Genomic DNA, 22,654 nt, shown 5'->3' with positions numbered 1-22,654 from the left:
ATGCTAAGTAAAAGAAGCCAGTCACAGGGGCACCTGGGTGGCTCAGTTGGTTAAGCAACTGCCTTCAGCTCAGGTCATGATCCTGGAGTCCCCGGATCGAGTCCCGCATGAGGCTCCCTGCTCAGCAGGGAGTTTGCTTCTCTCTCTGACCCTCTTCCCTCTTGTGCTCTTTCTCTCTCTTTCTCACTCTCTCAAATAAATAAAATCTTTAAAAAAAAAAAAAAAAGAAACCAGTCACAAAAGACCAAATATTATGTGGTTTCATTATATGAAATGTCCAGAGCAGGCAAATCTGCAGAGACAGGAAGATTAATGGTTGCTTAAGGCTGGGGGTGGTGATGGAGAGATGGAGGAATGACAGCTGAGAAGTTTCTTTTTGAGGTGATGAAAATACTCTAAAAATTGATTACACAACTCTGTGAATATATTAAAACCCACTGAATTATACACTTTAAACGGGTAAATTGTATAGTATGTAAATTATACCTCATAAAACTGTTAGCAACCAGCAAAAGTTTTTTTTAATTAAGAAAAAACGGTCTGGAAGGTGTGGTAGAGACTGCTTGTTGTCTGCCTCATTATCTCTCATTCTCCTTTTTGGTCACATGGCTGCCAATAAGAAAAACTACATTTCCTGACCTCTGCTGCAGCTAGGTGAGGTCATCAAGGTCTGGCCAGGGGACTGGTATGCCGAATTGGGGCAGGAGAGGGAAGAATTGCTACGGCAATGTTTTGAGATTAAGGGGAAAACATCTAGCACCCAAGTGGAGGGAATGACCCTAGACATGAACTATGGACTCCTAAGGGACTACTCCACTGTAACAAAGGAGGAAGCAGACCACAAGAGCCAAACAGGCAAGTGAGTGGATGCAGTGGCAGACCCTTCTAACTGCTTCCATTTTCTCAAGTAAGTAAGATCATCAGTTGACAGTGAAGCTGGGGAAAGGAAACAAAGTTTGGGCTAAAGGTGGTGGTGCTATCTAAAAATAGGAGGGGGAAGCACCTGGGTGGCTCAGTCATTAAGCGTCTGCCTTTGGCTCAGGTCATGATCCCGGGGTCCTGGGATCAAGCCCCACATCAGGCTCCCTGCTCTGCGGGGAGTCTGCTTCTCCCTCTCCCACTCCCCCTGCTTGTGTTCCCTCTCTTGCTGTTTCTCTGTCAAATAAATAAATAAAACCTTTAAAAAAAATAAAAATAGGAGAGGGGCACCTGGGTGGCTCAGTCGGTTAAGCATAATAGGTCTCTTGATTTCAGCTCAGGTCATGATCTCAAGGTTGTGGGATGCAGCTCCTACAGCCCCGCACTCAGCGGGGAGTCTGCTTGAGATTCTCTCCCTCTGCCCCTCCCCAGCTTGTACGCTCTGTCTCAAAAAAAATAAATAAATAAAAGATTTTATTTTTATTTATTTGACAGAGGGAGTACAAACAGGGTGAGTGGCAGGCAGAGGGAGAGGGAGAAGCAGGCTCCCTACTGAGTGCGGAGCGATCCCAGCACCCTGGGATCATGACCTAAGCCTAAGGCAGACGCTTAACTGACTGAGGCACCTAGGCGCCCCAAAATAAATCTTAAAAAAAAAAAAAAGAGGCAAAACAAGATTATCTGTTCAAGTACAGTATATAACACTGCCAACAACTGATTCCCACTACTCATAATACTTCTCTTTATCTCCTTTTAGGCCACGAGTTACAACCTCCCGCACAGAGGCCTCCATGACTACTCATTCTTCTTCATCCCTGAACTCCTATAGCACTTGGTCTACTAGGTGCTGCTTCCCAAACGATTACGTAAGCCTACATCACTTGATATTCTGTTTGCAATGGTAGAGAGAAGGCTCTGAAGCAAGGTACTAGTATTCAGAGCAGCTGCGAATCTTTAAGCAAGTTACTTAACCCCTGTACCTCTACTTCCTCATCTGTACTAATGGGAACAATAATGGTTCCTACCATCACAGTTAGTGGTAATTATTAAATGAGTTAACAGAGGAAAGGGCTTAGAATAAACAATACTTAGCATGTAACAGCTAATGTTTTAACTGTTGGATACTATTATCTGTAAATTCCAGTAAAAAAGACTGTATTTTCATTTCTATATTCCCTACAACCCCTGACGAGGTCAAAAACAGCACTGAACAGAAGTGTTTGCCAACTCAATCAAGGATAAGAAACCTAGCCTTCCTAAGTTAATAGATAAAAAATGCATTTGCATGGGGCGCCCGGCTGGCTCAGTCAGAAGAACATGCAATTCTTCATCTCTTGTTCATGAGCTTGAGCCTCGTGCTGGGTATATGTAGAGATTACTAAAAATAAATAAACTTTTCAAAAATGCATTGGTTTAAGAAAGAGTTAATTTAACTTTTTGAGAGGAAACTTTCAAAATCTCAAGTTACTAAGATTAGACATTAGCCTTCAAATTTACTTCCTCTAAGCACTTCCCTTCTTTTCAAAATTGGTCTTCAGTCTCATTCTTCAAGTAGGAAGTTACTTCTTTTCCAACAAGACTTACAAGTAACAAACTACTGTATATAAAACTCCCCAGTCCATACATTCATATACAAAACAACATGGGGAGGGGAAAAAAGATGACTAAATATCTTATCATCTTAGATATGGCAAAAAGTGTTGAAGACAAGTTAAGTACTCTTGGAATAGTTTTTGTTAAGTTTATTTTTTTTTTTTTAGTAATCTCTACACCCAATGTGGGGCTTGAACCCAGACCCGGAGATCAAGAGTCACCGGTTCTACCGACTGAGTGAGCCAGGCATCCCATTCTTAGAATACTGTAGAGCAGCAATTTCAACTGCTGAAGAAATTCATTATGGAAAATCAAAAATAATTTATTAACAGCTAAAACACTGAAAAGCAAATTCAAGGTTACCTGAATACAGTGGTGTTTCTTCAAAACTAAAACGTGTCCCAATCTAGCAAATAACTATTTTTTAACAAGAACTTTTTTTTTTTTTTAAGATTTTATTTATTTGAGGGCGCCTGGGTGGCTCAGTCGTTGAGTGTCTGCCTTCAGCTCAGGTCATGATCCCAGGGTCCTGGGATCGAGCCCCACATCGGGCTCCCTGCTCAGCGGGAAGCCTGCTTCTCCCTCTCCCACTCCCCCTGCTTGTGTTCCCTCTCTCGCTATATCTCTGTCAAATAAATAAATAAAAATCTTTAAAAAAAAAAAAAAGATTTTATTTGAGAGAAAGAGCACACACAAGTGGGGCGGCGGGGGGGGAAGCAGACTCCCCGCTGAGCAGGGAGCCAGACTTGGGGCTCAATCCCAGGACCCTGAGATCCTGACCTGAGAGGAAGGCAGATAGATGCTTAATGGACTGAGCCACCCAGGCACCCCTAAGGACAACTGTTTTTAAGGACTATTAGGATTCCTTTCTTGTATTCTAATAAGTGTTCCCAAGCAGCAAAGGCCTGGAAATTGTGCATTATAATCACTGTATCTTAACTTGTGAATGAATAATCTTGACTATGCCCTATAGTTGGAGGAAGGTGTGATCACATGCACTCCAATCCCTACCCCAACCACATATTCTAGGAGGGGCCACCTGACACATGTTCTCAAAGAGTTCCAGATGATTCTTACCCACCTCTCATCCCCACCCAAAACACTACCAAAAACCTTACTTGACCAAACATTGTTATCTGGGTTTCAAAATCTGAGTCCCATCCTGTGCGTGTCTAATGAACAAACAGCATCTACCATATGGACTACTCAGTAAAATCAGAAATTCATTACACGGACAGGTCCCAGACTAGCCAAAGGAAAAGATTCTACTAGAAATTAATTTCATTTATAGGCAGCAATAGTTATTACGTTAATAGGTACTTAACAGAAGTGGTAAACCAGTTTCCTTGTGTGTCAAGTGGAGAATGAAATCTTCTAAAAAGGGTTGGTATGAAGATTTACAATAAGACAGAAAGAGCTTACCTACTGAAAACAGGTCAGTGTACAACAAATGTTTCTCATTATTATTTAGGTCTTATTTTGGACAAATGGCAACTCCCTCCAAATTCCAACTGTCCAGAACTTGAAGACCAGTTTGTAATATGCCCTAACCTGAAAAGAATTTTGTCTCTCCTAATATTTCCTAAATTTTCCTACCTAGCAAATATAGTTGACCCATGAACAACATAGGTTTGAACAGCACTGGTCCACCTATATTACATCAGAGTAATAAATGGATTTTCTCTTCCTTACGATTTTCTTAGTATCCTTTTTTCCTCTAGCTTACTTGACTGTAAGTATGTAATACTGTATAACATCCTTAATATGTGTTGTTTATGTTATCACTAAGGCTTCCAATCAATAGCAGGCTGTAACAGTTACATTTTCAAGGAATTAAGTTATACTCAGATTTTCGACTGCACAGAGGTCAGTGCCCCTAACCCCCATTTGTTCAAGAGGCAACAGTAATTAGTTTTCCAAAGTATATATTACATCCATACCTCATCCCACCCTCTTCTTTCCTATTGATAAAAGTACTAAGTTATTGGGGCGCCTGGGTGGCTCAGTCGTTAAGCGTCTGCCTTCGGCTCAGGTCATGGTCCCAGGGTCCTGGGATCGAGCCCCGCATCGGGCTCCCGGCTCCGCGGGAAGCCTGCTTCTCCCTCTCCCACTCCCTCTGCTTGTGTTCCCTCTCTCACTGTGTCTCTCTCTGACAAATAAATAAATAAAATCTTAAAAAAAAAAAAAAAAGTACTAAGTTATTATTTAGCTTCTCTCTGTGTGGAATTATAGGCCCACAATGCTTCAGCCAAAAGCCTTGGGACTAGATGTTTCCTTTTTTTTTTTTTTAAGATTTTATTTATTTATTCATGAGAGACAGAGGGAGAGGGAGGGAGAGAGGAAGAGGGAGGGAGGGAGGGAGAGGGAGGGAGAGGGAAGAAGAGGGAGGGAGAGAGAGGGAGAGAGAGGGAGAGGGAGGGAGAGAAGCGGAGGGAGAAGCAGGCTCCCAAGGAGCAGGGAGCCCGATGTGGGACTCGATCCCAGGACCCTGGGATCATGACCTGAGCCAAAGGCAGACGCTTAACCATCTGAGCCACCCAGGCGCCCTGGACTAGATGTTTCTAAACTCAGAATTTTTCAGATTTTAGAAAAATGATATGGCGCAAATGCCAAATACTCCATAACACACCCAATGGGTTAATACCTCAGTAAAATAAATGAACATTCATACTAAAGAGGATAAAGCCTAAACAACCCCTCATCAGTTCAGTTCAGGTTTTGCCATCAAATGAGTTTGTGGTTTTCAGAACTTTCCAAAAGGCGGCTATGAAAATCCTTAACCTGGGGTACATGGGTGGCTCAGTCACTTAAGTGTCTGCCTTAGGCTCAGGTCATGATCTCTGGGGCCTGGGATTGAGCCCCATGTCAGGCTCCCTGCTCAGAGGGGAGTCTGCTTCTCCCTCTCCCTCTGCCCCCTCCCCCTGCTTGTGCACTGGTGCATGTGCGTGCTCTCTCAAATAAATACATAAAATCTTAAAAAAAAAAAAAAAAAAAGAAAGAAATCCTTGGGGTGCCTGGGTGGCTCAGTTAAGCGTCTGCCTTTGGCTCAGGTCATGATCCCAGGGTCGCTCTCCCTCTAACCCTCTCTCTCCCCTGCCTGTGTGCGCATGCTCTCTCTATGGCAAATAAAATCTTAAAAAAAAAAATCCTTAATTTAATGCCAATTTGTTTTAAACATACACACACACAATCACAATCCTCTCAATACCTTTTAAGCACCTTTTCTAATGCCCTCAAGTCTGATTTTCCTTGACTGATAACCATACTATTACCTCAGAGAAGTGGACTGAGTCCCTCCTGCTATTTCTCTTGGGAAATTATAACAAAATAGGCTTTAAATTAGGTAAGTTGGAGACTGGGTGTGGTGTTCATTTAAACTAAACTTCAGGGCTGACAGTAATTTGAATTCTACAACCTAAATTAGGTGAATAATTTCAGTAAGTTGTTCAGGGACGACACATTTTGTAATACTTATTTTCTTAAACTCACAGTAAATTTGCCTCTCTGCACAATTTTTAGCTTATTTATGGCAGATAAGCAGCCACCAAAGATGTTTCAGACGGTGCTACTAGGTTACAATGCATGTTATTATACATTTATTAGCCAAGCATTCATTATAAGCAGGCATAAAATAGTTCTCCAGCCAAGAAACAGAAGCAGAAACAATTCAACTGAATAACTCTGCTGCTTCTGCTGGATCTTTACAATATTTTGGAAAGATAATGAATAAATTTCTATGCAGATAAAATAATCACAGCTTTAAAAATGATTAATTTAGCATACTTGAGATAATTACCATTTTACCTCATAATTCTTCAAAGGAACTAATTATGCAAAAGAAACAGTGATGATTACAGCAAGCTTTCTACCATTTCTCAACCACCCAAGAAATAAATGCATTTAATACAGCAAGCTTTGAACATGACTTAATTTTTACTTTTTACTGTACTCATTACTTTAAACACAGTGCACACAACAGATTAGAAGTTGAATTCATGAAACTTACCTTTTTAACATCCATATGCCTCAATTATATAATCCAGTTTGAAATTTTATACCCTGTGGTATCCCCTTCTCTGCAAAGGATAAATTCCAAGACCCCCAGTGCATGCCTGAAACCACAGAAGGTACTGAACCCTATACACTATGCTTCTTCCTGTATATACATACCTATGATAAAATTTAATATACAAATTACACACAATAAGAGACTAAACAATAACTAATAGAACAATTACAATATACTGTAATAAGTTATGTGACTAGTCTCTTCCCACCCCCTCATAATACCATATTGTATTCACCCTTTGTGTGATGATGTGAAATGATAAAATGCCTATATGATGAGAGGAAGTGATGTGAATGACGTAGGCACTGTGATGTAGCATTAGGCTACTACTGACTTTCTGACAGATGTCAGAAAGAGGATCATTACTTCCAGACCACGGCTAACCACAGGTTAACAGAAACCATGGGTAAGAATAACTCGTGTGTTTTATTTCTCTCTCCAAGTAAGTTGTTAGGAATCAGTATTGTACTGATGACTATTACAAAAGCAAAAGCTGTACAGTCTTTTGGAAAGTAAACTTAATCTTGTGAATTTCACATAGAAGAATGATGATCCTTATGCACATTAAAAACTTCCTCCCCAAAAAAACAACAAAAACTTCCTCCCAACCGCAGGTTTTGTCAATGTCAGTTTCCACAAGAGGGTGTAGTGTCAATGAGAACTATGCAAAAAATTCTCTGGATGAAACCTGCACACAAAATGTCATATTGCAGATAAGAAAATATATAAATCCCAACACACCTATTTTATGAAATTATAAAACCCAAAGGATACAACCACCCTCAGCCAAAACAATATAATATCCTATAACTCAAGCTATTAAGCCATGATTTCTTCTTTCCTTTGCCCTGATTGCACCCCACCTACCCTTCCCCCACTTAAGGTAACTCATACTTTAGGCTAAGTCACTGTCTCTCAGGGCATTCCCTGAGCTCCCAACTTAGATCAGGTCCCTCGGATACTCCTCCAGCACCAAACATTTCTTTCTGCCTCACTCATCACACCCCTCCAAAGTTTCTTCCTCCCCAACTCTATTAATATTAGAATCATATCTGTCTTATTCACCATTGTCAGACAAACACAGGTGCAAGCACACAGTAAAGTGTTCAAATAATAAATCTGAAAAAATACACTTCCAGGAGCAAAGCAGCTTTATATAACCAATTGGCTGAACACAGATTTTAAAAAGAAAACAGTTAACAACATCAGCTGTGTACACTAGGGGTGAGGCTATCTCCTAGGACACTTGTTTTAGTAGTTCAAGAATTTGCCCCCAGAGAATTATAGAAACCCCTCATATAAATCAGAAACTTAAGTTATCTGTAACAGGAGTGTTAATCTGTAACAGGAGTGTTAAACAGATCCTCCCTATGAACTAACTCATTTGCTCTTATTTTAAAAACAACTCTGTAAGTCTAACTGGCCAGTAGCTGAATTCACAGCAGTTAGAAAGATGCATGCCTGGGTGAGAAAGAGGTGCAGCCTATGACAAGACATAGAAGACAGAAAACCCTGTAAATCAGGGGCGCCTGGGTGGCTCAGGTGGTTAAGCGACTGCCTTCGGCTCAGGTCATGATCCTGGAGTCCTGGGATCGAGTCCCGCATCGGGCTCCCTGCCCAGCAGGGAGTCTGCTTCTCCCTCTGACCCTCTTCCCTCTCATGCTCTCTATCTCCCATTCTCTCTCTCTCAAATAAATAAATAAAATCTTAAAAAAAAAAAAGAAAAGAAAACCCTGTAAATCAGGCTCAGAAATATAAAACGGGGAGCAAGAGAAGTGCCAATCTGGCCAGTCCTAAAGCAGGCCAACATACTCCAAGAATAGAACTCAAAAACTCTTTCCCTTAGGAGGAAAGACCTCAATTATTACAAAGGGAAGCTTAAGTCCCAGATACTGCAAGACGGAAAAAGACATCCACTACAGAAATAAAACAAAATTTAAAGCTTAAGAAAGCAAGCTTCAGTTATTTAGAACACAGTGATACGATTTTAGTGGTTTAAGATCTCAATTTTTCCCACAAGAGCCATATTGTACCTAAACACACATGCATCCCATTAAAGCTTAAAAGATGCCCTACAATGCATTCTCTGGAAGCAAAGCTATTAGAATTATGAAACTGAAAATAAAGGTCAAAATACAGCCTTTTCTCTAGACAGTCCTAAAAGTAACAACCAAATTAGAATCCTTTGTTCAAACAATAAACCTGCTTTAAAGTGTAGATTTTCGGGCGCCTGGGTGGCTCAGTTGGTTAAGCGACTGCCTTCGGCTCAGGTCATGATCCTGGAGTCCCGGGATCGAGTCCCACATCGGGCTCCCTGCTCAGCGGGGAGTCTGCTTCTCCCTCTGACCCTCTTCCCTCTCGTGCTCTCTGTCTCCCATTCTCTCTCTCTCAAATAAATAAATAAAATCTTAAAAAAAAATAAAGTGTAGATTTTCCCAGGCACTCCCTTCTCCAATACCTTCCATTCTACTGCTTTTGTACTTTGTTAAAGTACACGTCTAAAATGAATAAAGTACATACCACTTCATTAAGTCAAAGAAAATCACTACATTGAAACTGTTTCAGAGCAGTGGGCAGAAACCTGTCCTGTCAACTCCAGGTTCACCCACCCACAGCAGCTCTGTGCCTAGCACACAGGAAACACCATTAAACACTAGGAAACTAAACTGAAAACATAAAGCCATTTATTTTCGCTGCAGACAACATAGGAGACCTCTGACAAAAAGGCTCAAACCATCTGTCCATTTGTTCATAATGCCCTCGAGCCTGGTACTGTTGTTATTTTGCCATCTTGATCAAGCAGTTGTCAAGGGTCGATGTCGTTCAAGGGCCCTTAGAGATGAAGAGCACCAGGCCTAAAGCACATAAAGGCAAGCAGAGGAGAACCCCACAAAGCCTGTAATATACGGCCAAATAAGAACAATCCCAGATTTAAATTCTTTGGGGCTGGAGAAAAGAAACACTCTCTTCTGGCTTCCTAAGTAACATATCTTATTCACCTCAAAATGTAAATATTCTAGGGTTAACCTTAATGGATGAGCAGAATCAGGATTTGACTTTGTGCAGCCTAATTCTCCATTTACATTGCCCACAACACAATGCTTGTCTGGAGAACTGCCATACAGAGAAGAATAAACCAAGAGGTAGCTCCAGTGAGCTGCCTAGGTGTTTCAGCAATGACAATACATAGCCAGACACCCTGCATTCTGGCACAAATATCTCTATTCCTCTCAAGGTTCCACAATTAGCAAATGAAAACTCCTCAGGGTGAGGCCTGCATCTATTTAAACTTTTTCCTTTTTTAAAATTGAGGTGAAATATAAATAATATAAAGTTTACCTTTTTTTTTAATATATTTTATTTATTTGACAGAGAGACAGACAGCAAGAGCAGGAACACAAGCAGGGGGAGTAGGAGAGGGAGAAGCAGGCTTCCTGCTGAGCAGAGAGCCCGATGTGGGGCTCGATCCCGGCACCCTGGGATCATGACCCAAGCCAAAGGCAGACGCTTAATGACTGAGCCACCCAGGCGCCCCTAAAGTTCACCTTTTTAAAGTGTATAGTTCAGTGATATTTAGCACATTCACAATGCTGTATAACAACCAAGTCTACCTAGTTCCAAAACATTTTTTTAAAATTTTTTTAAAAGATTTTATTTATTTATTTGATAGAGAGAGAGAATGAGAGATAGAAAGCACGAGAGGAAAGAGGGTCAGAGGGAGAAGCAGACTCCCCGCTGAGCAGGGAGCCAGATGCGGGACTCCATCCCGGGACTCCAGGATCATGACCCGAGCTGAAGGCAGTCGCCCAACCGAGCCACCCAGGCGCCCCCAAAACATTTTCATTACCACAGAAGAAAGCTCCATACCTATTAAGCAGTCTGTCTCCAGTTCCCCCTCTCCTAGCACCTAGCAACCACCAAATTTGCTTTGTCTCTCTATAGATTTACCATTCTAGATATTTCATATAAATGAAATCATACAGCCTATGACCTTCTGTGTTTGGCTTCTTTCATTTAGCATAACACTTTTTTTTTTTTTTTAAGATTTTACTTACTTATTTGACAGAGAGCACAAGCAAGGGGAGTGGCAGACAGGGACAGAGGAGAAGCAGGCTTCCTGCTGAGCAGAGAGCCCGATGTGGGGCTCGATCCCAGGACCCTGGGCTCATGACTTGAGCCAAAGGCATATGCTTAACCGAGTGAGCCACCCAGGCGCCCCAGCACAACACTTTTAAGGTTCATCCATTTTGTGGCAGGTATTAGTACTTCATCTTTTTAAATAGCTGAATAATATTCTATTGTATGTACATAACCACATTTATTTATCCACTCATCTGCTGGTCGATATTTGGATTGTTTCCACCTTTCAGCTATATGAATAGTGATGCTATGAACATTTATGTACAAGCATTTTGTCTGAGTACCTGTTTTCAATTCTGGGTACAGATCTAGGAATGGAACTGCTGTGTTGTATGTTAACTATATAATTATATGAGGAACTGCCAAACTATTTTCCACAGTGTATGCTATGAAATATCTTGCCATATAATCACCCAGACCTATTGTTGAGAAAGAATAAGATCCATAACAATGTGCAATAGTACATATCTAAAAAAAGGAAAAATATGTAACATACATACACAGTATCTCTAGAAGGATACACAGGAAACAGTTACAAGGTTTTCTTTAAAGGAGGAGTTTGGGAAGCAGGGAGAAAGGCTTACTTTTCATGCCCACCCCTTTTGCACTGTTTCATATACATGCTTCATCAACCTCCTTGCTTTAAAATAATATATTTTTTTAAAAAATTTTGAGGGTGCCTGGGAGGCTCAGCTGGTTAAGCGTCTGCCTTCAGCTCAGGTCATGATCACAGGGTCCTGGGATCGAGTCCCACATCGGGCTCCTTGCTAGGCAGGGAGTCTGCTTCTCCCTCTGCCTGCCATGCTCACGCTTGTTCTCACTCCCTGTCAAATAAATAAAATCTTAAAAAAAAAAAAAATGAAGGGGTGCCTGGGTGGCTCAGTCAGTTAAGCGTCTGCTTTCAGCTCAGGTCATGGTCCCAGGGTCCTGGAATCAGTCCCAAAGTCCGGCTCCCAGCTCAGCTGGGAGCCTTCTTCTCCCTCTCTCCCCTGCCTGTGTTCTCTCTCTCTCTCAAACAATTAAAATCTTAAAAAAATAAATTTAAATTAAAAAAAAATTAAAAAACTTAAAAAGATTTTATTTATTTGACAGAGACACAGCGAGAGAGGGAACACAAGCAGGGGGAGTGGGAGAGGGAGAAGCAGGCCTCCCACCTTGCAGGGAGCCCAATGCGGGGCTCAATCCCAGGACCCTGGGATCATGACCTGAGCCGAAGGCAGACACTTAACGACTGAGCCACTCAGGCGCCCCCCAAAATTTTTTAAGTAATCTTGGAGCACCTGGGTGGCTCAGTTGTGTATCTGCCTTTGAATGGAGCCCCACATTGGGCTTCCTGCTCAGCAGGGAGTTGGCTTTCTCTCTCCCCCTCTCCACCACTCCTCTCTCTCCATCTCAAATAAATAAAATCTTAAAAAAAAAAAGTAATCTCTACACGTGGGGCTCAAGCTCTGAACCCCAAGAGGAAGAGCTGAATATTCCAATGAAGCCAGCCAGGTGCCCCAATAAAATATTCTTAAAGCCTCAAAGAAAGCAATACAATGAGAAGAGCACTATTCTCTGGAATAGGAAGAATATACATCTTTTTTAAAGTAAACTCTACCCTCAATGTGGGGCTTGAATTCACAACCCCAAGATCAAGAGTCACATGCTCTACCAACTGAGCCAGCCAGGCACCCCCATCTTTTGTTATAAACTTTTTTAAGATTTTATTTATCTATTTGAGAGAGAGCACAAGCAGGGGGAGGAGCAGAGGGAAAGGGACAAGCAGACTCTGTGAGCCTGGACTCGGGGCTTGACCTACATGGGACTTGACCTCACGACCTAAGATCATGACCTGAGCCAAATCCAAGAATCAGTTGCTTAAGTGAATGAGCCACGCAGACACCCCTCCTCTTTTATTATTGCGGTGAAATATGTATAACATAAGCAGCCAACTATGGATTTCAACTCAGGTCTTGATCTCAGGGTCGATGAGTTCAAGCCCTGTGTTAGGCCCCATGCTGGGTGTGGAACCTACTTAAAAAAGAAAACTTCGGGGCACTTGGCTGGCTCAGTCAGTGGAGCATGCAACTCTTGACCTCGTAATTGTGGGTTCAAGTCCCACGCAGGGTGTACAGATTACTTAAAAATAAAATTAAAAAGTATATATTCCAAAAAAAAAAAAAAGAAAACTTTAAAAGCTTTCCAAAGAAATGCTTTGTATCTTGATTGGGTGGCAATTACACGTGTGTATGTATTTACCAACACTTGCCAACCTGTCACTTAAATACATGCATTTTACTGCGTGTAAATTTATACCTAAACAAAGGTGATTAGGAAAAAAGCAAACAAAAAAACCCTCCCATAGTGACTCCAAGTTTGGGATCCACCAAGTTTGGGAGCTACTGTTCCCAAGCATCAGAGCCCTGCTATATTTCCTCAAGAATTACGTCTTAGGATGCTCTCTCCCCTTTCCTCCCCCCAAAAATCTCTTCCACATTGGGGCACCTTGCTGGCTCAGTCAGTAGAGCATGCAATTCTAGATCTCAGGGTTGTGATTTCAAGCCCCACGCTGGGTGCAGAGATTAAAAAAAAAAAAAAAAACCACTTAAAATAACAGTTTCTTGGGACACCTGGGTGGCTCAGTTGGTTAAACGTCTGCCTTTGGCTCAGGTCATGATCTCAGGGTCCTGGGATCGAGTCCCGCATCGGGCTCCCTGCTCTGCAGGAAAACTGCTTCTCCCTCTGCCTGCTGCTCCCCCGCTTGTGCTCCGACAAATAAAATCTTAAAAAAAAAAAAAAAAAAAAAACACAATTTCTTCCACATTCAATTAGTGTGATTATTGGGTACTACAAACTGTAGCCTGAATAGTGAAAGTTAAAAGGCTGCATGTCTGGCACTGGAGCTAAGTGCTTCTCTCTCACTGAACCCTCATAGCATTCCGATATTAACCCTATATATACACTAAGGTATTTAAAAAACAAGTGTAAGAACTAGTACTTAACTGTCAGCCTCTCTCCAGAACCCATGTTCTTACCCAAGATATTCTACTGCCTTCCTTTTCTGAACTTAAGACCTTCAAGAGATAAACAGGAGCTTCCTTCCAAGTCACTAAAAAAGTTAAAGAGACTTCATCCAGAAAAGAACTTTTCCACAAAAAATTAAATGCACTACTTCCAACAAAACTGCCAAATCATGGGGCACCTGGGTGGCTCAGTTGTTAAGCGTCTGCCTTCAGCTTGGGTCATGATCCCGGGGTCCTGGGATCGAGCCCGGCATCGGGCTCCCTGCTCGGTGGGGGGCCTGCTTCTCCCTCTCCCCTTGCTTGTGTTCCCCCTCTCGCTGTGTCTCTCTCTGTCAAATAAATAAAATCTTAAAAAAAACTGCCAAATCATATAATAAAATTATCTCGTGGCAAAAAATGCATAGCTACAGTATTAAATATCCACCTTAAATGTACTTCCTTAGGCTCTCAAAACCTAAATACCAAACAACAAAGTTACATAATAGTACACCAGAAAAGTGACATAGCATTTGCTCTATGGATTCATGAGAGAGACATCAGAGACCAACTGCTCTGCACCAGAGAGACTTGGACACAATGAGAAAAAGGTAAAAATATATATAAAAACAAAAGCAGAATTTTCAACCATATGCTTAAAGTCAAAAAACAATTTCTTAAAGTAACAGAATTAAATCTCTGTGTTTTTAAAGTAGCTAGGTGCTGGGCGCCTGAGTGGCTCAATGGGTTAAGCGATGGCTTTAGGCTCAAGCCATGATTTAGATCCTGCGATTGAGCCCCACATAGCTTCTACCTCTCCTGCTCCCCCTGCTTGTGCTCTGTCAAATAAATAAAATCTTAAAAAACAAAACAACAACAAAAAAACACATTTTCCCATACGTTTTAGAAATTTGTTTTAGGTACACCTGGCTGGCTCAGTTGGAAAAGCATGCAACTCCTGATCTCGGGGTCATAAATTTGAGCCCCATGATGGATGTAGAGATTACTTAAATAAAACTTGAAAAAAAATTGTTTTAGTGACTACAGTCAGGATGCAGCGTTAGTAAAATTGGGAAACGTAATTAATGAAAATGGTAACTTCTAAAAGAATAAGCCTGAAAGATAAATGAAGTGTGCATATAGCAGGTACATGATATATAAATGCTTCTGGCTTCATGACTGAACCCTCTTAAGCCACAGTTCAACACACAAGTATACATGAGAGTTAGCATGGGTTAGAAGTTGTCCAAGAGGGGCGCCTGGGTGGCTCAGTCGTTGGGCGTCTGCCTTCGGCTCAGGTCATGATCCCAGCATCCTGGGATCGAGCCCCGCATAGGGGTCCCTGCTCCGTGGGAGGCCTGCTTCTCCCTCTCCCAGTGCCCCCTCCTTGTATTCTCTCTCACTGTCTCTGTCAAATAAATAAAATCTTAAAAAAAAAAAAAGTTGTCCAAGAACCCATTAAGTTATAAAAGGTAGTCTCAGCAGAAAAAAATCTTCACCCCACCATCTACTTTTCTGCCTACCTGTTGGAGAGTGCCATCTCTGCCGCTACTATTTACTGTTGCTTAAGAGTGGAAATAAATGACACCAGAATCAAATAAAGGCGGAGTCCTTACTACAACCCAAGAATGAATCAAGATAATTTGTAATGTATATTATCTGCTGTTATCAAACTATTATTTATGTCAAGCAACATTTATAAAAATGATGGCATCTTTAAAAAAAACGATGGCAAGTGTGCCTGGGTGGCTCAGTCGTTAAGCGTCTGCCTTTGGCTCAGGTCATGATCCCAGGGTCCTGGAATCAAGTCCCACATCGGGGTCCTTGCTCCGCGGGAAGCTTGCTTCTCCCTCTCCCACTCCCCCTGCTTGTGTTCCCTCTCTGGCTGTGTCTCTCTCTGTCAAATAAATAAATAAAATATTAAAAAAAAAAATGATGGCAAAATCCTAGGACATAAATCCCAACATACTAACTCCTACAGTTAAACAAGTGAAAGACAAGAAAATGCAGACACCAAACATGTGTTTCTCCTAATTCAGTCAGGTGGCAGTAAAGAAATTCACATAACTTTTTGCTTCCTACCAATAAAATCCTTGTCACTCTGAAAGCAAACAGTCACTATATAAATACAATGCACTGATAACCTGAAAGCAAAATATCCTTAAAGAATCTATCAGAATTAGAACAAGTATTTCCACTAAGGGAGAAAACTAGTATGCATTGAGCATTGTGCTATTTCATCTAAAATTCCTATAAAATGGGGTCACCCAGGTGGCTCAGTCAGTTAAGCGTCCTCTTAGCCCAGCTCAGGTCTTGATCCTAGGGTCTTGAGTTTAAGCTCTGCATTGGGCTCCACAATGGGTGTGGAGCCTACTTTTAAAAAAATTCGATAAAATTCCTATAAAATGAATGTAATCTTCATTTCATAGGTCCTGAGGCTCACAGAAATAATCTGGTTAAAGATATATGTATATATATACACCTCTTCTATGGCAGAACTTCTTTGTAATTACAGGGCCATGAGCATTTTTGGTGAAGAATCTGATAAGCATAACCTTCCTTACTTTTGGTTTTACATACAATGATGTAGAAATACACAACTGAGAAAACAACTTTGAAACCGTCTCCCCTCTTACAGGGGAGGCCATCAATCAAACTACTCTAATGCATCACTCAAAGTACTTAAAGGAGAAATTTCAAGCCTTGTAGACAATAGAGTACATATCCAGGGGTGCTGGGCTAGTTGTCTTCCTATGCCCAGCAGTTGCACTGAGCTAATCTTGCCATGGATCAGATTCAGGAAGCCACATCTTCCAATGTATCAGCAAAGCCTATGAGCACTCCTTACAATATACTGTGAATCCCTCCACTTCCACTGTTACCATTCTTGTCCAGGCCACTATCATCTGTCACTGGATTTAAAGAGCCTCCAATAGGGGTGGCCTGGGTGGCAAAGTCAGTTAAGCATCTGATTCTTGGTTTCAGCTCAGGTCATGATCTCAGGGTCGTGATATGGACCACCGCATCAGGCACCGCGCTCAGTACAGAGTCTGCTTGAGAGTCCCTCTCCCTCTTGCCCCACCACTGTGCGCTCTCTCAAATAAATAAATAGCTTCCAATAGATCTCCCTGCTTCCATTTTTGCCACCCTATAGTCTATTCTCCATACATGAGCTAGAAATATAAACAAATCAGATCTCATTACTCCCATTATAAACAATTATAAAAACACTTTAATAGCTTTCCAACACAACAGGAATAAACTCTAAATTTCCAGTTTCTACAAGAGCTGGTCCCTGCCTACCTGTAAGACTTTATTTCTTTTACTCTCTCCACTTGCTCTTTAGGCTCCAGCCATTCAGGTTTTTTTTGCTGTTCCCTAAAAAAGACAAGCCCATCTCTTACCTATCATCAGACTTCCCTACTAGAACAGTAACGACACAAGCAAGACTATTAACATTTTTGTGATTATTAACACCTGATGGGCTTTCTACTTTCTTGTCAATGATATTGAGAAAAGTAGCTAAGATTCAAAACCAACAGACTTTTTAGTTCCAAACCAATTGTTCGTATTTCTAGGAATAAAGATATCATAAACAAACACCATAAAACAAATGAAAAACTTCTTGAGGGAAGGGACTTTTTTTTAACGCTGAGACTTATAGTTTATCTTCCTAAGTAAGCTCTATGCCCAAAGTGGGGTTTGAATTCATGACCCCAAGATCAAGAGTCGCATGCTCTACCAACTGAGCCAGCCAGGCACTCAGAGAGTAGGGACCTTCTTTGTTTTCTTCAGATGTGTCCCAGAATAGCATCTGACATATAGTAGCTATTCAGTAACTACTTGTTCAATGAATGAATGACAAAACTACAACCCAGCTTGGTCATTCTTCTTACCATGCCAAGGAGGAGTTCAAAGCCAACCAACCATTTTATGCCCTCACTGCCAGGTAGCCCATCTCACCAAAAAATATTCATCCTCTTCACAGGTCGCTTCTCCATACAGAGTTCCCTCAGACCCAAAGAGAACAAGGAAACCTGATCAAAAAGTACCAGACCAAGATATTTATCATGGTATCTATTAAGGTATTTCTATTTCCAGAACACCTAGGTGGCTCAGTCAGTTAAGCATCTGCCTTTGGCTCAGGTCATGATCCCGGGGTCCTGGGATCGAGTCCCGCATCGGGCTCCTTGCTTAGCAGGGAACCTGCTTCTTCCTCTGCCCGCCGCTCCCCCCTGCTCTCTGACAAATAAAAAAAATCTTTAAAAAATAAGTTAAAAAAAAGATACTATTTCCTTTATTTGTAATTAGTTTAAATATCTAAACAGCCCCTGGATGGGCTATTATACCAGCTGTTAACATTGCTCCCAACTAGGGCGCCTGGGTGGCTCAGATGGTTAAGTGTCTGCCTTCGGCTCAGGTCATGATCCCGGGGTCCTGGGATCGAGTCCCGCATCAGGCTCCCTGCTCCTTGGGAGCCTGCTTCTCCCTCTGCTTCTCTCTCTCTCTCTCTCTCCTCCTCTGTCTCTCATGAATAAATAAATAAAATCTTTAAAAAAAAAAAAAAAACTGCTCCCAACTAAAGCAGTAGGTCTCTGACCCCTCTGGTAAGAGGGAAGCTTGTCCTCTGATCTTCATTCTCTAGCTGGCTCATCTGCTATTGATAAATAGATATACCCGAAGCACAAGCTCTAGATAAACTGTATGATAACCAAACTATCAAAAAATGAAAACTTAAAAGATGAAAAACAGAAGGAGTAAGACGGGAATGGCCCAGAAGTAAAAGAGTATGTGTGTAACACAGGGAGTTCATCTCCTTAGGAAATATATCCTCATCTAAAAAAGAAACACCTGGGGAGGCCTGGGTTAAGCAATTAAGTGTGTGCCTTCAGCTCAGGTCATGATCCTAGGGTCCTGGGATCAAGTCCCTCATTGGGCTCCTTCCTCAGTGGGGAGCCTACTTCTCCCTCTGCCTGCCACTCCCCTGCTTGTGCTCTCTCTGACCCCCTCCCCGACAAATAAATAAATAAGAAAAAAAGAAATATCTTAGGGTGCCTGGGTGGCTCAGTTGGTTGAGTGTCTGACTCCTGGTTTCGGCTCAGGTCATTGTCTTGGGGTTGTGGGATCAAAACTTGTGTCAGGGGGCACCTGAGTGGCTCAGATGGTTAGGTGTCTGCCTTCAGCTCGGGTCATGATCCCAGGGTCCTGGGATCGAGCCCCGCATCGGGCTCCCTGCTCAGCAGGGGGCCTGCTTCTCTCCCTGCTCATATTCTCTATCTCTGTGTCGCGAATGAATTAAAAAAAAAAAAAAAAAAAAGACTTGTTGTCAGGCTCTGTGCTGGGCGTGGAGCCTGCTTGGGGTTTTCTCTCTCCCTTTACCCCTCCTCCCCCATCTCTAAAAAAGAAAAAAAGAAAGATCACTTAGAAGTAAAAAAGGAAGTTAGAAGAGTACCTTATGGAGAGATAAGAAAATAAGATCAGAGAGAAAAGCTATGGAATAAGATAAAGAATTCAAGATTGGTGAAGAGAATCATTAACAGTAATGCACTCGCATTTCCCTAGAACTTAACGTTAATATATAATAATCTGTTTTCCACGGGAAAAGGGACGTAAATGAAGAGGTTTCTATTTACATACCTTACAAATGTGCTGCAAGACCCACGGCCTGTGTGGCAGAAGTTCTACAAGTGCCTTGAACTTCTCAGATGAAGGGCACTATAAAAATATAAAAATATCAGGAATTATGTCTATTGATTTACAAGGAAAAAAAACAAAACATAGGATGTAAACAGGCCTTGCTCAAAGTTCTGTGAAGTAATTTAGGATCCAAGAGAGGGAAAAAGTGTAGAATTTAATTTTTGATTGATACTCCACCAAATCAATCACATTTATACAAGTCCTAGCTTTCTTCAGTTAACAAAATGCTCACAAATCAACATTATCTTGTGATTATAATATTGTCCTTTTAAAAGCAAAAATCAAAAGCAAATGAATCCTAAATTATTTTTCCATTTTATTATAAAAGTTCTCAAACACATAGCAAAGTTAAAAGAATCTTAGAATGAACACCTCTAATCCTACCACCTAGACTACTATGAACATTTGAATAACTTGCTTTATCTAATTACACATTCTTAATATGGCATTACAGAGAAATTACAGGCTGAAAGGCAACTGTCCGAAAATCAATGGCTTCAAAAAATCAGAGTGAAGTCATTACATCAAGGAAAATAATATTTGGAAATCTTTCTGATATTTTTGTCAGAAATGATATTAGTTTACTACTGGGATGCCTGGGTGGCTCAGTTGGTTAAGCGTCTGCCTTCAGCTCAGGTCATGATCCCAGCATCCTGGGACCAAGTCCCACATAAGGCCCCTTGCTCAGCAAGGAGTCTGCTTCTCCCTCTGCCTGCTGCTCCCTCTGCTTGTGCTAACAAATAGATAAATATTATATATACATATATATTAACTATTTGAAGTCAGAATGGACTCAGATCTACTCCTACTCTTGGAGAATGATTCTTGTTGTTTAATATCAGATCATATCATTCTCCTGCTAACAAACACCTAACAAGGGGCGCCTGGGTGGCTCAGTCAGTTAAACATCTGCCTTAGGCTCAGGTCATGATCCTAGGGTCCTGGAATCAAGCCCTGCATCTCGTTGGGCTCTCTGCTCAGCGGGGAGCCTGCTTCTCCCTCTCCCTGCCGCCCACCCCCACCCCCGGCTTGCGTGCTCTCGCTCTCAAATAAATAAATAAAATCTTTAAAAATCTAAAAAAATCTAACGATTTATCATTTCAGAACAAACCCAAAGAACTTCCCATATCCTAATGGCCCTACAGAATTTGGTCCCTACCCACCTCTCTAATTTCATTTTACCTTCCACTTCTCCCTTTACTCCACTCCAAACATTTTGGTTGCTTATGTTCTTCTCTTTCCCTTCACATGAACAGTAAAACACTATTATAAACATGCTTAAACATATTTACTTTACCCACCCTCTTCATTAAAAAAAAAAAAGCTCAATTTGGGACAAACTGCAAATTGGCTGCAATGTAACAGAATATATCTCATATTTTGACCATTATTAACTATAAAATGTTAACCAGGATCATCTGGAGGAAGTGCCAATAAATTCAGACCAACACCCAGAATGAGCAGCGTCAATGCGTATCTGATTTTCTGTCACATGACTACCATAATTATGAGTATACAAGGCCTTCACTTAATACTACAGCACCACAGATTAAAAATGAGTCATTTGAAATAGAAACACTTGAAATAGGAATTTTACAGTAATTACTAACTTTAAACTGTCTTGGAAATTTTAATTTATTAATCTCGTAAGTACTTAACAGCGAGCATATCCCCAAAGAGCACATATGGTAAGACACGTTAACACATGTTTAAAATTTAGTTACGTTGGGGCGCCTGGGTGGTTGGTTAAGCAACTGCCTTCGGCTCAGGTCATGATCCTGGAGTCCCGGGATCGAGTCCCGCATCGAGCTCCCTGCTTGGCAGGGAGTCTGCTTCTCCCTCTGACCCTCCCCTCTCTCATGTGCTCTCTCTCTCTCTCTTTCTCTCAAATAAATAAATAAAATCTTTAAAGAAAAAATAAAATTTAGTTACGTTAAAGTGTTGGTTAAGCGACTGCCTTCGGCTCAGGTCATGATCCTGGAGTCCCGGGATCGAGTCCCGCATCGGGCTCCCTGCTTGGCAGGGAGTCTGCTTCTCCCTCTGACCCTCCCCTCTCTCATGTGCTCTCTCTCTCTCTCTCTCTTTCTCTCAAATAAATAAATAAAATCTTTAAAGAAAAAATAAAATTTAGTTACGTTAAAGTGTAGGTGCAGGCAAATTAAGTTCCACTGGCCAGGGATAAAAGATTAAGTGGTAGAGGAAGGAAAATAACTTTTAGGTACCTTTTACAAGTACAAATATATGTGATTAAAATCCAGTGATTATGTACCATTTATCACTATCACTAGTGCAATTAAACCCAAAGTTCTGTCTATAGAAGCTCAGCAAGCCCAAATTAGTTCTCTTAGAAGTTGAAATATCGGGGCACCTGGGTGGTTCAGCTGGTTAAGCATCTGCCTTCGGCTCAGGTCAGGATCCCAGGGTCCCGGGATCGAGCCCCGCATCGGGTTCCTTGCTTGTCAGGGAACGTGCTTCTCCCTCTCCCTCTACTGTTCCCCCTGCTTGTGCTCTCTCGCTCTATCAAGTAAATAAAATCTTAAAAAAAAAAGTTGAAATATCAGTCTTTCTTCTGACAGAGTTAACATAAATCTCTCAGCTCTAGGACAACTAAGAAGTCCCAAAGTGGCAACTCCTCCTATCACTGCTTGAACTCTACTCCGTGGACAGGAAACACCTCAAGATCTACCTGTTTTCAACTCTCCTAATAAGAATCAGGACTAGGAGAACATTCCAACAAACTACCACCACACACACATATACACAGGGAATTGTTGACTTGATACATGTTTCTCTCCATCCCACCTCAAATCAATAGGCAGAAGAGCCCTCAGTCACATGATAACATCTCAGCCTGACCTAATTATGTTGGATTTGGAACAGGGGAGTCTGGGCCTCCCTTTGGAAGAAGTTGTTTCCTCAAGAAGACCCAAACACCCAGGGACCCCTGGCCAGTGCAGTCAGTTAAGTATCTGACTCTTGGTTTCGGCTCAATCATGATCTCAGGGTCGTGGGATCGTGCCCCGAGTCAGCCTGGAGCTCAGGGAGGAGTCTGCTAGGTTTCTCTCTCCTCTCTCCCTCCACCCCTTCCCACACTCACTCACTCTCCCTAAATGGATAAATAAATCTTAAAAACAAAACAAAACACCAAACACCTAAAGCTAAAATTAAGCCAACCAGGGACCCTATATATTCATTTATATATTTCAATCAAGTGCTGCAGAACCATTCGGTTTCATGGAGAACTGAAATTTGTTTA

At 41.5% G+C, this 22,654-nt stretch overlaps 1 protein-coding gene across 2 annotated transcripts in view; it reads right to left on the bottom strand.

Annotated features, from left to right (window-relative positions):
• RHOA (ras homolog family member A) overlaps positions 1 to 22,654 on the bottom strand; it is a 62,829-nt gene that overhangs the window by 38,311 nt on the left and 1,864 nt on the right. The window contains exon 2 of one of the 2 annotated variants that reach the window (XM_028124530.2): positions 19,339 to 19,416. The exons of the other annotated variant lie outside the window; for it this stretch is intronic. The gene's annotated coding sequence lies outside the window, so the exon portion shown is untranslated. The remainder of the gene's footprint in view (positions 1 to 19,338; positions 19,417 to 22,654) is intronic. 2 annotated transcript variants of the gene reach the window in all.

The sequence above is a fragment of the Eumetopias jubatus genome, unplaced genomic scaffold (assembly GCF_037043125.1).
Source record: "Eumetopias jubatus isolate StellerSeaLion01/CBP00866 unplaced genomic scaffold, mEumJub1_p1.0 scaffold_1, whole genome shotgun sequence".
Taxonomy (NCBI): Eukaryota; Metazoa; Chordata; class Mammalia; order Carnivora; family Otariidae; genus Eumetopias; species Eumetopias jubatus.
The sequence above is the reverse complement of the archived record's forward strand: the minus strand, read 5'-3'. Positions and strand labels throughout refer to the sequence as shown.